Here is a 16,584-nt window from a genome sequence, read left to right as displayed (position 1 = left end):
CCACAAGGCAAAATTGCTCTAAACTCTACCAGATATGAATATCTGCATGTATCTCTAATACATATGTCATTGCCATAAAGTTTGTGTCCTGGCTTTTTGCAAAAGAATTGAAGGCATGAGGGTAGATAAATGGAAGTAAAAAAGGGAGGGATTATAGTTCTCTTAATCCCAAATTTGATTTCTAACCTAGTGCCGTTTATATTAATCACACACCTTTCCTTTAAAAGACTTTCCTGGTTCCTACTAGATCTTGTCTGGGTGTTGAGTTTGGTTTTGTCTTACTTAATTTCATAATTTTGGAGAATGCAGAGTGCTTGGGTCATCAGTTGCTGTTCATGGCAGTTTACGCCGACTGAGGCCTCTGTGCAAAATTGTGGCTTTCTATAGGAACTGTGCAGAATACTAGCAAGAGGCAAAGATTCCTTGACAGAACATTTTCCCTGAAATTTGGGAGTGATCATGATAAGGAAGAAAGGACGCAGTCCACATAGGTTGGCACCATCCACCCCTCAGCCAACTGAGTTGGCGAGATTCTGTCTCCATTGCAGGAGTTGAGGCTAGAAGGGAAAGTGGCTGCCCTTTGAGGGCTGGTGGATAGAAGACATGGAGGTCATTTGTCAGCCACAGTTCTTATGGTCATGTACCTCAGGGAAAGCCCTGTGACAGCATGTTCTCATTCCTGCAGCTCATTAAAGCATGTTACAAAGTTGGATAGTTTTTGGACATTATTTCTGCTTAGAATGTTACTGTAAACGTATCTGAGGAGGATCAGCCGGAACTTTTCTGGTGCTTTCCTGAGTGCATTAGGTCAGGATGCACTCTTTGCCGATGCCAAGTTAGATTCTGGCATTGACCCAGGACATCAGGAGCACAGCTGCCAAACAAGCAGGGTGGGGAGGGGTGGAGGGGGTGAGTCAAGTTAGGGTGCTTGGCTTCCAGAATTGGATGTTGATGGCGTGGCTGTAAAATGTGCCAAGAGGAATTTTATTTTTACATTCTTTTCTTACTTTATGTATTTGAAACAGCATAAACTCATTGTTAACCTTGGCTGCCTCCTTTGTTTCATTTTAAAGGATTCTTTTCAACTTTAAAATGAAACACACAGTTGTGTAGTAGGAATGGAGTGATTTTTCTTCTATTTTACTTTTGTTTGTTTTCCAAGATTTGAAGTAATAAATTTTATTAGTTTTTTTAAATTAATAGTTTTCTCTAGTAGTTTTGGGTTTTTAGAAAAATTGAGTGCAAAGTAGCCAGTTCCCATTTACTCTCCTCACCTTTCCTTCTCTCCCCATTTTCCCCTATTATTAACATCTTGCATTAGTCACTTGTTTGCTACAATGATGAGCCAGTATTGATACATTATTATTAACAAAGTCCATAATTTACATGACAGTTCATTCTTTGCATTGTATAGTCTGTGAGTTTTGAAAAATATATAATGATATGTATCCACCATTGCAGTATCAAACAGAATGGTTTTATTTGCCTAATAATCCCCTGTGCTCCATCTATTCATCCCTCTCTCTCTTACCTTAAGCTCCTGGCAACTGTTAATTTTGGCTTCCCTGATAGCTCAGTTGGTAAAGAATCTGCCTGCAATGCAGGAGCTGCTGCTGCTAAGTTGCTTCAGTCGTTTCCGATTCTATGAGACCCCATAGATGGCAGCCCACCAGGCTCCCCAGTCCGTGGGATTCTCCAGGCAAGAACACTGGAGTGGGTTGCCATTTCCTTCTCCAATGCATGCAGGAGACCCCAGTTTCAATTCCTGGGTCAGGAAGATCCCCTGGAGAAGGGAAAGGCTACCCACTCCAGTATTCTGGCCTAGAGAAGTCCAAGGACTGTATAGTCCATGGGGTCGCAAAGAATTGGAAGCGACTTTCACTTTCACATAGTTTTGCCATTTCCAGAATGTCATATAGTTGGAATCAGACAGTATTTAGCCTTTCCGTATTGACGTCTTTCCATTAGCAATGTGTATTTAAGGTTCCTCCATGTCTTTATATGGCTTGACAGTTTATTTCTTTTTATTGTTGAAAATAATCTGTTATATGGATATATCACAGTTTGTTCATCCATTCACCTATGGAAGGATGTCTTGGTTGCTTCCAGATTTTGGCAATTATGAATAAAGCTGTTATAAACATTTTTGTACAGGTTTTTATGTGGACATAAGTTTTTCAAGTCCTTTGTGTAAATAGCAAAATGTGTGATTGCTAGATTATATGGTAAGAGTGTATGTTTAGTTTTATAAGAAACTGCCAAACTGTCTTCCAAAGTGCCTGCACCATTTTGCATTCCTCCCAGCAGTGAATGAGAGTTCCTGTTGTTCTTCATCCTTACCAGCATTTGGTGTTGCCAGAGTTTTGGCTTTTTGCCCTTTAAATAGGTGTATAATCGTATCTCATTGTTGCTTTAATTTTTGTTTCCCTGATGTGGAACATCTTTTCATATGCTTATTTGCTATCTGTATAACTTCTTTGGTGAAGTGTCTGTTCAGATCTTTTGCCCATTTTTAAATTGTGCTGTTTGCTTTCTTATTTGAGGGTGTAAGAGTTCTTTGTATATTTCAGTACCAGTCCTTTGTGAGATATGTGTTCTGCAAATATTTCTCCCAGTCTGGATCTTGTCTTTTCATTTTCTTAGCAACGTATTTTGTGGAGCAGTAATGAATTTTTTTATGCATGTAATCAAGGAGAAAATTTTTTTTTAAATAAACCTGACTCTCAGAATAGTACCTACTCCCTATCCAAGAAAATGAAACAGCTTAAGAGGAACAAGGTGATTGGTTGTTCAGTAGTTGAGCGTGTAAGGACCATAACACGAGTGTGTTCCTTAAATTAAATGTAATCAATTGTAAGTGTTACAGGGAGACAAGAAAGACATGGTCCAAAATTACATAAGTGGGGGTTTGGCGGAGGGGGAGGGGCGGAATCTGTGGTTATATGACTGTGTGCAGAACCATGGTAAGGTTTTTCTCTCTTTTCATTTTTATCTGACTCTTTGAAGTAGCTAGAACTCCTAGTTACCTAAACTAGCCCCCGGAAGACTCTGGGGCTGTCTTCTTTCAGTAACAACTGAATTTAACAAGGGAGAAATCGTTGACTTAAGTTCAAAGAGGGGTGGGAGAGCATGAAGTGCACCTTTACTACTCATTCATTCAAGTATTCGGTCAGCTGCTATTTACTGAGCAGTTATTAAGTGGTGGTGGGTGCTGTGTTGGGTGCCATGTGGGTTTACATTCTAAGAGAGAAATGGACAAGTAAACCTGAAACCAAATATCTGGCCAGGATGTTAATAAGAGTGGCCCCTGGAGCTATGCTACAACAGGGATACCCTTGTGATCTTGTGGGAGCAGAAAAGGGTCAGTGGGCTGACATCAAAGCCGAGAACTGAAGGGGATCAGGAACTGACCAGACAGAATGGAGAAGGATGTCTCTGGCCCTCTGTCTGTTCCCTTTTCACACCAGGAAAGGCTCTCTCATGACAGATATAAGATTGTGGTTGTTTTAATGTGTGTGAATGCTTAGTTGCTCAGTTGTGTCTGACTCTTTGCAACCCCTTGGACTGTAGCCTGCCAGGCTCCTCTGTCCATGGGATTTTTCAGGCAAGAATACTGGAATGGGTTGTCATTTCTTCTTCCAGGGGATCTTCCCGAACCAGGGATTGAACCTGTGTCTCCTGCAGTGCAGACAGATTCTTTACCCACTGAGACATCAAACACCTTTTAAAATTCTGAAATGTAACATGCTGACAGAAAAAAAAGAAAAAAGGTTTATAAAAGAGATGGACAGCATAATGAATTATTATGAAGTCTCTATACAATTACACCTGAGATCAGAAAACAGAACTTGCCAGCACCTCAGAAGCCTTCTGATACCCTTTCCTGATTATGATTCTCCTCCTCCCTAGAGGTCACCCCCTAAGTATGCATCCTAAATACCATAGTTTCACTCCAGATTATGGGCTTAATGCATGAAGATAGAGCCTGACATGTATAAAGCACCTAATAAATGTTTAGCTATTGCCACTGCGTTTTCCCACTCCTCAGAGAATCCTTCTGAAAGTACTTAATTTCACGTTAACAACTCCTTCCTTCCTTCTGTTCAAATTGTCATGTCTTACAGAGTGTGCTGATTTCTACAAACTGCACTTGGTTTTTTCCCATTGCCACCACAAGTCGTAAGAGTTTATCACCTTGAAACTTTACCACATTTTTTAAAAATTGGACTAATCAGTTGATATTTTCTTTGTCTGGCAGTTTGTGTATTGGGAAGGAATTATGTTTCATTAATACACCTAAATGGTATAAGGGATTTTGATAGCTCCCTCTGACTCAAAACCCCATTTTCATTCTCCACAATGTAGAAGGTCCGTTAGGCTTCTTGGAAGTCAGCAATTAGAACAGCCAGTCTACCCAGATATTAGGCTGGATTTGTCTAACCTAATATACATGGCGATCAGTGGTCCCAAAGGGACCCTTCCTTTTTAAAGGAAGAAATTAATGATATCCCTTTTCATTACATTGGTGCCAGGAATTTCTCTAAGCAGCCTCTTTAAAAGAACAAATTCAAACAGGCCCTAGAAACAAATGCAAGAGATCTACAAAGCTCTTGAGGGATGAGTTACACACTATCCTAATTTCAAAGGAGAAGTTTTGATGCCAGGATACAATGGCTGGGCTCTCCCAGTGGGCTTTAAATGCCAATTTCTGCCTTTGTGTAGAAATCAGATAAGTGCAAAGAACTTGAGGATTGTTTCAGCTCTTAACTGATTTGTCCTCCAAAAGGACAGTTTGCATTCTAATTCATTACCCAGGGTCTGAATGTTTGGGGTATGAGTCGGAGACAGAGCATCCAAGGATCCTCTCCAGATCTCCAAGGGTCAAATTACAAAGTGTCCTTTCTGTTTGTCCTTCACTGCTATATTTATCCATGCCCAGAGCAGTTCAGCTCCCAGCCTCACACTTGCACTCTGTGCTCTGATTTTCAACTTGGATTGCCATCTGGGGACCAGGCTCTTCTCATCTGTTGTGGGCTGCCATTCTTTGTTCTAGACTGCATCCTCTCATTCAGTTTATTAATGGTGAACCCACTTCATGTTGCAGCTTCTACCAAACAAACTCTGTGGGAAAGCGTTGAGAAAAAGTACATCACATTATCTTGCCCCATAAAGGGGAAGTTAAAATAGATGCTCCCTCCAACCCACCACTCAAAGCAAATTAAGCTATCTGAAGGACAACCTATAAATAATGACTGAGTGGTTAGAGGACTGAACACACACTGCATTAAAGTTCTGCTTACATTATCTGTAACCATTGAATTATAAACACTGAGCTTAGAGTGATTATCTTCTCTGCAGCACTCCTGACAAATGGTCATGCAGGCTGATTTCACACATTCTTTTGCAGACCTTTTTATATCCAGAGCCCCTCTGAGAAACTAATGTAATCCACATCCCCTAAACTCCAGAAAAATGGGCAAATGCACAGCTATACTATTTGTGCATAATGCCAGGCTCCTCCCAAACATCTTCATAGTCCCATCTGGGTCTACATCCCAGGTTAAGAATGTGTACTGGTGAGAGTAGCTGACTAGCTTTGAAGACTATCAATTTTATAGTTAGAAAGCTTGATAGAAGGACTTCTTCCTATTTCCCAATAACTGAACAAGGAAAAAAAAAGGTTACTTCTTTTTCCGGGTTTAGTTCTTCAACTATTTGTAGATTGTTAAAGCTTTCTTAGTGAGACTTCTCTTTGGGGCCATTCACTCTGTAATTCATCAAATAACCTTTAAAAGCTATCACCACATCCAGGACATTATTAGCCAAGATTTAAGGCCTTGGGACTAGAAGACACACATGCTATCCGAAAAAGATAGAGCTACCTAGTTCTCAAAAATGCCAAGGCAGGTTGCTATAATATTTTCCTTCTTCATTAAAATAAAAAAACGCTCTTTTTCGTGGCGCCTCAGAGGCTGTCGGCTGCTTCAAAATGAAGCTGAACATCTCTTTCCCGGCCACTGGCTGCCAGAAGCTCATTGAAGTGGACGATGAACGAAAACTTCGTACCTTCTACGAGAAGTGTATGGCCACAGAAGTTGCTGCTGACACTCTGGGTGAAGAATGGAAGGGTTATGTGGTCCGAATCAGTGGCGGGAACGATAAGCAGGGTTTCTCCATGAAGCTGGGTGTCTTGACCCATGGCCGAGTTCGCCTGCTACTGAGTAAGGGGCATTCCTGTTACAGACCAAGGAGGACTAGAGAGAGAAAGCGCAAATCTGTACGGGGTTGCATTGTGGATGCTAATCTGAGTGTTCTCAATTTGGTCATCGTGGAAAAAAGGGGAGAAGGATATTCCTGGACTCACTGATACTACAGTACCTCGTTGCCTGGGTCCCAAAAGAGCTAGCAGAATCCGCAAACTTTTCAATCTTTCTAAAGAAGATGATGTCCGCCAGTATGTTGTGCAAAAGCCCCTAAACAGAAACGGTAAGAAACCGAGGACTAAAGCACCCAAGATTCAGCGTCTCCTGACTCCACGAGTTCTGCAACACAAACGCCGGTGTATTGCTCTGAAGAAACAGCATACTAAGAAAAATAAAGAAGAGGCTGCAGAATATGCTAAACTTTGGCCAAGAGAATGAAGGAGGCCAAAGAAAAACGACAGAAACAGATTGCCAAGAGACGGAGGCTGTCCTCTCTGAGAGCTTCTATGTCTGAGTCCAGTCAAAAATGAGATGTTCTAAGAGTAACAAATAAATAAGATCAGACACCAAAAAATAAATAAATAAATAAATAAAATAAAAAACACTGATCCCTTAAAAAATTTTTTTAAAAACCTCAGAATTCTTGAAAAGACTAAAATATTGAACCCCATTTATTTCTCCATCACCTTAACTCTTTTTTTAATTAAAAAATATTACTTAGCTATTGTTCAATTTTCCATGCTTTATAGAGAAGGAGAATTCTTAGAATTCTAGACTGAAAGTTAGAACTTAAAGATTAAGATAAAATTATTTTGTATTTTACTTTGAACTCCCTACAAAATGGGGTTAATATTTTCTGAGCCACTTGTAAATGCTCAGATAATTTATGCACAACATATATTAGTATTTATGCTCTCCTTGAAAGCAGTTTCTTCTTGGTTCTCATTAATATCAGTCTGAACTTAGATGCTACCCTGCTTTGACTTCTTAGGCCACTAATTTTGTAAAAATATTAATGGTCCCAGGAATCTCATATGTTGTATTTTAGAGTTCTAAAACTGCTGTTGGCTTTTCTCTTTCATCAAAGGCTGAATAGTAACTAGATAGAATTTAGAAAAAAATCAAGATAAAGATAAAACAAAACCTCATAAAATCCCAAAATTATAACAACAAACCTGGTCAAATGTCTAGAGACTAGGTATTTGACTTGATTTTAGGCAGTCGGTTAGCCCTCACTAAAAAGTGAGTAGGTTGGATCAAGTCATGCCAGAATTCCCTAAAAGTTATGTAATTCTATAAAGAGAAGATATCTGAGCTGGTAATGAGGTATGTGTGTTGACAGATTCTTGACATCTTCCCCCCAGCTAGTAAAATGATTGCAATGTCTGCATTTTAGAAAATATTTTTCAGAAAATGATGTGATTAACTATTCTAACATTTTACATACTTCCTTTGAGTCTACTTACCACCTAACACTGTTTTCTTGCCTATCCTATTACAACTAGTGCTCTTTATCTTGACACGGAGGCCTGCAGGTATGAGTCTAAACATATGTGTGTATATATAAGTGTGTGTGTGTATATATATATATATATATATGGATATATGCATGTATGTGTATAGTAAGTAACATATCAGACAGAATCCCAGCAGGAAATAGATTGTACAGTCAAATTAGGATAGATTGAGAATTGTTAAATCAAGGGATTATTTTATAATAAAAGGTTATGGATAGAATATAAGGAAACTATATAGGATACTATAGTACCCTGGGGGCTAGTGAGAGCAGAGCTGTTAGCATATGTACCTAAAAGGTAAGGAAAGAACATGGCATCTGGAACCCAGAAGGAAAGAACCGTGTGAGTAGAGGGATCTTGAGAAGACAGATGACCTTCAGTCAAGAACACAGTCAACACAGTATGGTACTGGCATGAAAACAGAAATATAGACCAATGGAACAAGATAGAAAGCCCAGAGATTAATGCACACACCTATGGGCACCATATCTTTGACAAATGAGGCAAGAATATTACAATAGGGCAAAGACAGTCTCTTTAATAAGTGGTGCTGGGGAAACTGGTCAGCTACATGTATAAGAATGAAATTAGAACACTTCCTAATTACCATATACAAAGATAAACTCAAAATGGATTAAAGACCAAAATGTAAGACTGGAAACCATAAAACTCTTAGAGGAAAACATAGGCAGAACACTCTATGACATAAATCACAGCAAGATCCTCTATGACCCACCTCCTGGAGTAATGGAAATAAAAACAAAAATAAACAAGTGGGACCTAATTAAACTTAAAAACTTCCGTACAGCAAAGGAAACTATAAACAAGGTGAAAAGACAACCCTCAGAATGGGAGAAAATAATAGCAAATGAAGCAACTGACAAAGGATTAATTTCCAAAATATACAAGCAGCTTATGCAACTCAATACCAGAAAAACAAACAACCCAATTAAAAAGTGGGACTTAAACAGACATTTCTCCAAAGAAGACATACACATGGCTAATAAACACATGAAAAGATGCTCAACATCACTCATTATTAGAGAAATGCAAATCAAAACTATAATGAGATATCACCTCACACCAGTCAGAATGGCCATCATCAAAAAATTTACAAACAATAAATGCTGGAGATGTTGTGGAGAAAAGGGAACCCTCTTGCACTTTTGGTGGGAATGTAAATTGATACAGCCACTATGGAAGACAGCATAGAAATTTCTTTAAAAACTAGGAATAAAACTACCATATGACCCAACATTCCCACTACTGGGCATATACCCCAAGAAGACCAAGACTGAAAAGACACTTGTATGCCAAGGTTCATTACAGCACTGCATACAGTAGCTAGGACATAGAAGCAACCTAGATGTCCATTGACAGATGAATGGATAAAGAAGCTGTGGCACATATATACAATGGAATATTAATTTAACCATAAAAAGGAATGCATTTGAGTCAGTGCTAATGAGGTGGATAAACCTAGAGCCTATTATACAGAGTGAAGTAAGTCAGAAAGAGAAAAACAAATATCATATATTAATACATATATATGGAATCTAGAAAGATGGTACTGAAGGTACTGTTTGCAGGACAGCAATAGAGATGCAGACATAGAGAACAGCCTTATGGACGCGGTGGGGTGGAGGGGGGGCAGCAGGTAGGAAGAAGAGGGTAGGACTAATGGAGAGTAGCATGGAAACATACACTAACATGTAAAATAGGTACATGCTAAGTCGCCTTAGTCGTGTCCAACTCTTTGTGACTCTATGGACTATAGCTCACCAGGCTCTCTGTCCATGGGATTCTCTAGGCAAGAATACTGGAGTGGGTTGCTATTTCCTTCTCCAGGAGATCTTCCCGACCCAGGGATTGAACCCACATCTCTTAAGTCTCTTGCATTGGCAGATGGTTCTTTACTGCTTGTGCCACCTGGGAAGCCCATTGGAATTTGCTGTTTGACTCAGAGAACTCAAAGCAGGGCTCTGTGACAACCTAGAGGGGTGGGATGGGGTGGGAGGTGGGAGGAGGGCTCAATATAGAGGGGAGATATATATGAGATATATATATATACACCTATGACTGATCTATGTTGATGTATGGCAGAAACCAACACAATATTGTAATTACCCTTCAATTAAAAATTTAAAAAAACAATATAGTCAGCACACAACAACCTGACAGGAAGGGAGCTGTGGAATAGGAGAAAGTATTTTATCTCTCCCTGCTCACTTTCTTCCTTCCTTCTGATGTCATGTTAGGACTTCTGTTGGCCAAGCCACTGGGAAGCCAAAGTATTCCATACAGGTCAGTTTCTGGGTCAGAAAATGTGGTAGAAATAGATGGAGAATGGATATGCTGGGAAGAAATGCTGTACCACTTAAAAGTACCCAATATAACTTCAGTTCCTAATAAATAGTTCACACACTCTTTGACAGATGAAAGATGAAAACACTTCTCTGGGATATATTTTTTAAAACAGTGCCTTAGTTAGGAATTATTCTCTATTTAAATAAACAGACTGGAATACAGTGACTTCAACAGATAAGTGTTCATTTTCTTCATGCCACCAGAACTCTGGTGGTAGGCAGTTTTTTATATTGACTGAGGAGATCAAGAATGTCAGGCAAGGCCATGCCTCTGCAATTCTCTTGCCTTTTTTTTTTATGATCTCAAGATGGCTGCTGGAGCTACAGCCATCATGGCTGCATTCTTTTTGAAAGGACAAAAAGGATTTTCCTGGAGGCCCTATGAATTGCCTTTTGTTTACTTCTCGGGGCCCTCCTTTATCTGCAGGAGAACCTAAAAGAAATTTGAGTTAATCAGCTTGTTGCCCCTATGAAAAAACATTCTTTTGGGAAAGAAACAAGCAAGAATGAATGTTGAGTAGACAACTAGTAGTACCTATGCAAGATAGACTTTAATCATCTCAGGCATATGCTAAGGACATAGTTCATGCTGGTTTCTGAACTGGGGAATTTTCAAGTCATATGAATCAAATTGTCCCTCCTTAATGATCAGATTTAGCCTTGGATCTCTCTTCATGGAATATCAAGGCCTGCAGGAAAGAGGCCACTTATAAGAGATGGTTATAAAATTCAGCTTGCTCCTTGGAAGGAAGCTATAACAAACCTAGACAGCATATTAAAAAGCAGAGATATCACTTTGCTAACAAAGGTCCATCTAGTATCAAAGCTATAGTTTTTCCATTAGTCATGTATGGATGTGAGAGTTGGACCTTGAGTGCCAAAGAATTGATGCTTTTGAAATGTGGTGTAGGAGAAGACTCTTGAGAGTCCCTTGAACTGCAGGAAGATCAAACTAGTCAATCCTTAAGGAAATCAACCCTGAATATTTATCGGAAGGGCTGATGCTGAAGCTGAAGCTCCAATACTTTGGCCACTTGATACAAAGAGCCAATTCATTGAAAAAGACTCTGATGCTGGGAAAGATTGAAGGCAAATGGAGAAGAGGATGGAAGAGAATAAGATGGTTTAATAGCATAACCAATTCAATGGACATGAATATGAACAAACTCTGGGAGATAGTGAAGGACAGGGGAGCCTGGCGTGCTGCAGTCCATGGGGTCGCAAAGAGCTGGACAGAACTTAGAGACTGAACAATAACAACAAATAAAATTCTAAGACAGATATTCAAGTGTGTTTTGTGGAAACTGTTTAAACAAAGTGAAGCTACTTATTATGGTAGAGTCTAGAAATGAGAGCAATGGAAAAGACACACTTTTAGAATGCTGGTAGAAGTATAAAGGAACAATTTTTATGCAGAAATATTTTTCAGTGTACATTGAGGGACTTCTAAAAATGGTCAGATCCTTTATCCCAATAATTTACTCATAATCTGCCTTTGTAAAGTCTAGAAAAAGTTATGAGAACAATTAAATAAATTTGATAGCACTATACCCCATGGACTATAGCCTACCAGGCTCCTCTGTCCATAGCATTCTCCAGACAAGAATACTGGAATGGGTAGCCATTCCCTTCTCCAAGGGATCTTCCTGACCCAGGGATCAAACCCAGGTCTCCTGCATTGCAGGCACTAATGAAACCCATATATTATGGAATAATATATAACTATTAAAATTATATTACAAAGTGTTTATGATAGCTTGAGAGAATTGATTTCATTATCACATTAGCCAAGGTTCTGCTGCAGTTTTTCTTGAGTATTTCAATTCTCTAGGTCTCCTTTTCCTTTAATATCCACTGAAATGACCAGAGCCTCTATCCTAGTATTAATAGTAGCATTTATACCCTCAAACTGCCCATCAGCACCTCAAACTGAAAGGGAAAAAAAAAAAAAACACCCCTTTAGAAAGAATTGATCAAGAGCTTTAAAGGGAAGTTCATAAAAGGGAAAAAAAAAAAAATACAAATGACCTAGGACTCTATGCAAATGTTCAACTTCAAATTTAATACAAAAAAAATGAAAATTTCTTTTTTGCTTTACAAGTGAAAATGAAAGTGTTAGTCACTCATCTGCATCTGACTCTATAACCCCATGGACTGTAGCCTGCCAGGCTCCTCTGTCCATGCAATTCTCCAGGCAAGAATACTGGAGTGGGTTGCCCTTCCCTTCTCCATCAGATCTTCTTGACCCAGGGATCAAACCCAGGTCCCCATATTGCAAGCAGATTCTTTACAATCTGAGCCACCAGGGTAGCCCCAAGCTATGATTTTTTTAAGAAAAGATAATACCTGGGCTGTCAGGAAAACAAGGAAACAAGGGCACTCATAGTATTGTTTGTGTCAGGCAACACCCTACTTTGAGGACAAATCTGCCAGTATATCATTTGACTCAGAAACACCTGTGCCATAAACTTATTCTCTGTACATAATTGGACAAGCATATTGGAAGCAATTTTTTTCCATTTATTTTTATTAGTTGGAGGCTAATTACTGTACAATATCGTAGTGGTTTTTGTCATACATTGACATGAATCAGCCATGGATTTACATGTATTCCCCATCCCGATCCCCCCTCCCACCTCCCTCTCTACCCGATCCCTCTGGGTCTTCCCAGTGCACCAGGCCTGAGCACTTGTCTCATACATCCAACCTGGACTGGTGATCTGTTTCACCCTAGATAATATACATGTTTCAATGCTGTTCTCTCAAAACATCCCACCTTCGCCTTCTCCCACAGAGTCCAAAACTCTGTTCTGTACATCTGTATCTCTTTTTCTGTTTTGCATATAGGGTTATCGTTACCATCTTTCTAAATTCCATATATATGTGTTAGTATACTGTAATGGTCTTTATCTTTCTGGCTTACTTCACCCTGTATAATGGGCTCCAGTTTCATCCATCTCATTAGAACTGATTCAAATGAATTCTTTTTAATGGCTGAGTAATATTCCATGGTGTATATGTACCACAGCTTCCTTATCCATTCGTCTGCTGATGGGCATCTAGGTTGCTTCCATGTCCTGGCTATTATAAACAGTGCTGCGATGAACATTGGGGTGCACGTGTCTCTTTCAGATCTGGTTTCCTCAGTGTGTATGCCCAAAAGTGGGATTGTTGGGTCATATGACTAATCCACAGCAAGCATTACCCTCAATGGTGAAAAATTGAAAGCATTTACCCTAAAATCAGGAACAAGACAAGGGTGCCCACTCTCACCACTACTATTCAACATAGTTTTGGAAGTTTTGGCCACAGCAATCAGAGCAGAAAAAGAAGTAAAAGGAATTCAGATAGGAAAAGAAGAAGTGAAACTCTCGCTGTTTGCGGGTGACATGATCCTCTACATAGAAAACCCTAAAGACTCTACCAGAAAATTACTAGAGCTAATCAACGAATATAGTAAAGTTGCAGGTTATAAAATTAACACACAGAAATCCCTTGCATTCCTATACACTAACAATGAGAAAACAGAAAGAGAAATTAAGGAAACAATACCATTCACCATTGCAACAAAAAGAATAAAATACTTAGGAGTATATCTACCTAAAGAAACAAAAGACCTATACAGAGAAAACTATAAAACACTGATGAAAGAAATCAAAGAGGACACAAACAGATGGAGAAATATACCGTGTTCATGGATTGGAAGAATCAATATTGTCAAAATGACTACACTACCTAAAGCAATCTATAGATTCAATGCAATCCCTATCAAGCTACCAACAGTATTTTTCACAGAACTAGAACAAAAAATTTCACAATTTGTATGGAAATACAGAATACCTCGAATAGCCAAAGTAATCTTGAGAAAGAAGAATGGAACTGGAGAAATCAGCCTGCCTGACTTCAGACTCTACTACAAAGCCACAGTCATCAAGACAGTATGGTACTGGCACAAAGACAGAAATATAGATCAATGGAACAGAATAGAAAGCCCAGAGATAAATCCACGAACCTATGGACACCTTATCTTTGACAAAGGAGGCAAGGATATACGATGGAAAAAAGACAACCTCTTTAATAAGTGGTGCTGAGAAAACTGGTCAACCCTTGTAAAAGAATGAAACTAGAACACTTTCTAATACCATACACAAAAATAAACTCAAAATGGATTAAAGATCTAAATGTAAGACCAGAAACTATAAAACTCCTAGAGGAGAACATAGGCAAAACACTCTCTGACATAAATCACAGCAGGATCCTCTATGACCCACCTCCCAGAATATTGGAAATAAAAGCAAAAATAAACAAATGGGACCTAATGAAACTTAAAAGCTTTTGCACAACAAAGGAAACTATAAGCAATGTGAAGAGACAGCCCTCAGATTGGGAGAAAATAATAACAAACGAAGCAACAGACAAAGGATTAATCTTGAAAATATACAAGCAACTCCTGCAGCTCAATTCCAGAAAAATAAATGACCCAACCAAAAAATGGGCCAAAGAACTAAACAGACATTTCTCCAAAGAAGACATACAGATGGCTAACAAACTCATGAAAAGATGCTCAACATCACTCATTATCAGAGAAATGCAAATCAAAACCACAAAGAGGTACCATTACACGCCAGTCAGGATGGCTGCTATCCAAAAGTCTACAAGCAATAAATGCTGGAGAGGGTGTGGAGAAAAGGGAACCCTCTTACACTGTTGGTGGGAATGCAAACTAGTACAGCCACTATGGAGAACAGTGTGGAGATTTCTTGAAAAACTGGAAATGGAAGCAATTTACACTATTCTGTGGCTAGTTGTATTGAAGTATAAAAAAGAACCCAATGATGTTAATTCTTGGTCATTCTGAGAATTTTGATAGATGAGAAATGAGAAAGTGCTTGACATGGTATCTAGCACACAGTAGGTGCTGTATAAATGTTTATTAAATGATAAATTAATTCAGATGGGTAGACACTTTAGGGGAAAATGAGTTTTATCTCAAAGAACATCTTGCATTTTAGTCTCATCTTGTAAATATTTCTGGTCAACATTGGTAACCACGGACTAGAGCTTAGGAAACAAGACACAGCCATCTGTCAAGAACAGTGGGAGACTTTAGGGATGAGATTTCTTTCTGTTTGTCTGTCTTTCCTTTCTTATCTTTTCTTTCTTGTACAAATCAGCTGAAAATGAATGTGGACTCCAAGCAAGGCTGGAGAAAGAGATTAGTAGTGAGCCTTGGAAAAATCTGTAGGGAGCAAGGTAGACCAAATCAGGTTGCTCGGTGGTTTATTTAGCTTATGCAGTGCTTTGACTGAGAGAGAAATTAAACTGGGTCATCTGATTGACAAGCATAATCATTTTAGATAAATTTGCATAGTCTGGAGAGATGATCTCAGGCCCTGCTGAAAGGAGGGTGTAGCTTACTTTAAAGTCTTTTCTCCTCCTCTGCTCAAACACTTTTCCCATAACACACCTGAAAAATCCCCTAACCTTTGTTGCAAAAGAATTTGACTAGAGTAATCACTGAAGACAACTTGAAATATTTTGGACTTCATATCAGCAGGTTATAGCACATTAAAATACTCTTGGATTTTAATGATGAAAATATGTTGAAATAGAAACTTCTGCAGGTTGTATTATTTTCTCAGAAATTCCCAACAGAATATGCTTAAATCACTTAATGTAAGAAAGTATCTAAAATAGGTTAAGAGGCTTGTTCTTCACTGTTTATGCTACAAAGGGAAGGATGAAGTAATGCTGCTGAGTTAGAAGGACTTTGAATAGAAAATTCAGTTTACGTGCATAACATGGTATCTAATTTAAAAAATGAGCTTTAGAAAATGGCTATGGCATTATTTTACTGATTGTAATACTTGAGAATTTTTACCATGTAAATTGTATAGACAACTAAAGAAAATAAAGCTTACATTTTAGGCTCATTTTGAATATGCATTATGGCTAGAATTCTATCATTTGAATTTTTCTAAGTTCTGCTTATCCCAGAAACTAAATATTATTACCCATCTTATGGAGAAAGCTATGAGTGGCTAGTGAGAAAAATCTTAATTTTTTTCCACAGCATTAATGTTATCTGCACCAAACTTATTCAAAGTATGGGAATCTACGGTGTTATCAGATCATGCCAGCAAAAGAAAGCTCAATTTTTAAAAAATTATACACCAAGTGTGAATGGGTTTGGCATTTTGAAAAGGGTCTCATTCTCAGTACGTAAATCCTCTCTGTATAATTCTGAAGCTCAGATGTTTCTGATTAGTGTCCTGCTGTCTTACTGGCACCTCCTAGAAGTCAGGAAGATTAGTAGAGTGCATGCGGTCCTCACATCTCAGCATGATTGAGTCCAGGTTTGAGAGGAGGGCAGTGACCTGATGAAGAAATGCAGCCTTCTCTGCCTTAGTCACACACTTAAGAGCCTTAGAACTTTAGCATGGATATTTGTCAGTCATCTAACCTTTAATATTGTCATATTTTTAAATGAGAACTCAA

The 16,584-nt window shown here is 38.7% G+C and overlaps 1 protein-coding gene and 1 pseudogene across 1 annotated transcript in view; both read left to right on the top strand.

Annotated features, from left to right (window-relative positions):
- MYO3B (myosin IIIB) overlaps positions 1-16,584 on the top strand; it is a 416,196-nt gene that overhangs the window by 336,262 nt on the left and 63,350 nt on the right. The window lies entirely within an intron of this gene.
- LOC133051063 (small ribosomal subunit protein eS6-like) lies at positions 5,990-6,733 on the top strand (annotated as a pseudogene).

The sequence above is a fragment of the Dama dama genome, chromosome 33, assembly GCF_033118175.1.
Source record: "Dama dama isolate Ldn47 chromosome 33, ASM3311817v1, whole genome shotgun sequence".
NCBI classification, from domain to species: domain Eukaryota; kingdom Metazoa; phylum Chordata; class Mammalia; order Artiodactyla; family Cervidae; genus Dama; species Dama dama.
The sequence above is the reverse complement of the archived record's forward strand: the minus strand, read 5'-3'. Positions and strand labels throughout refer to the sequence as shown.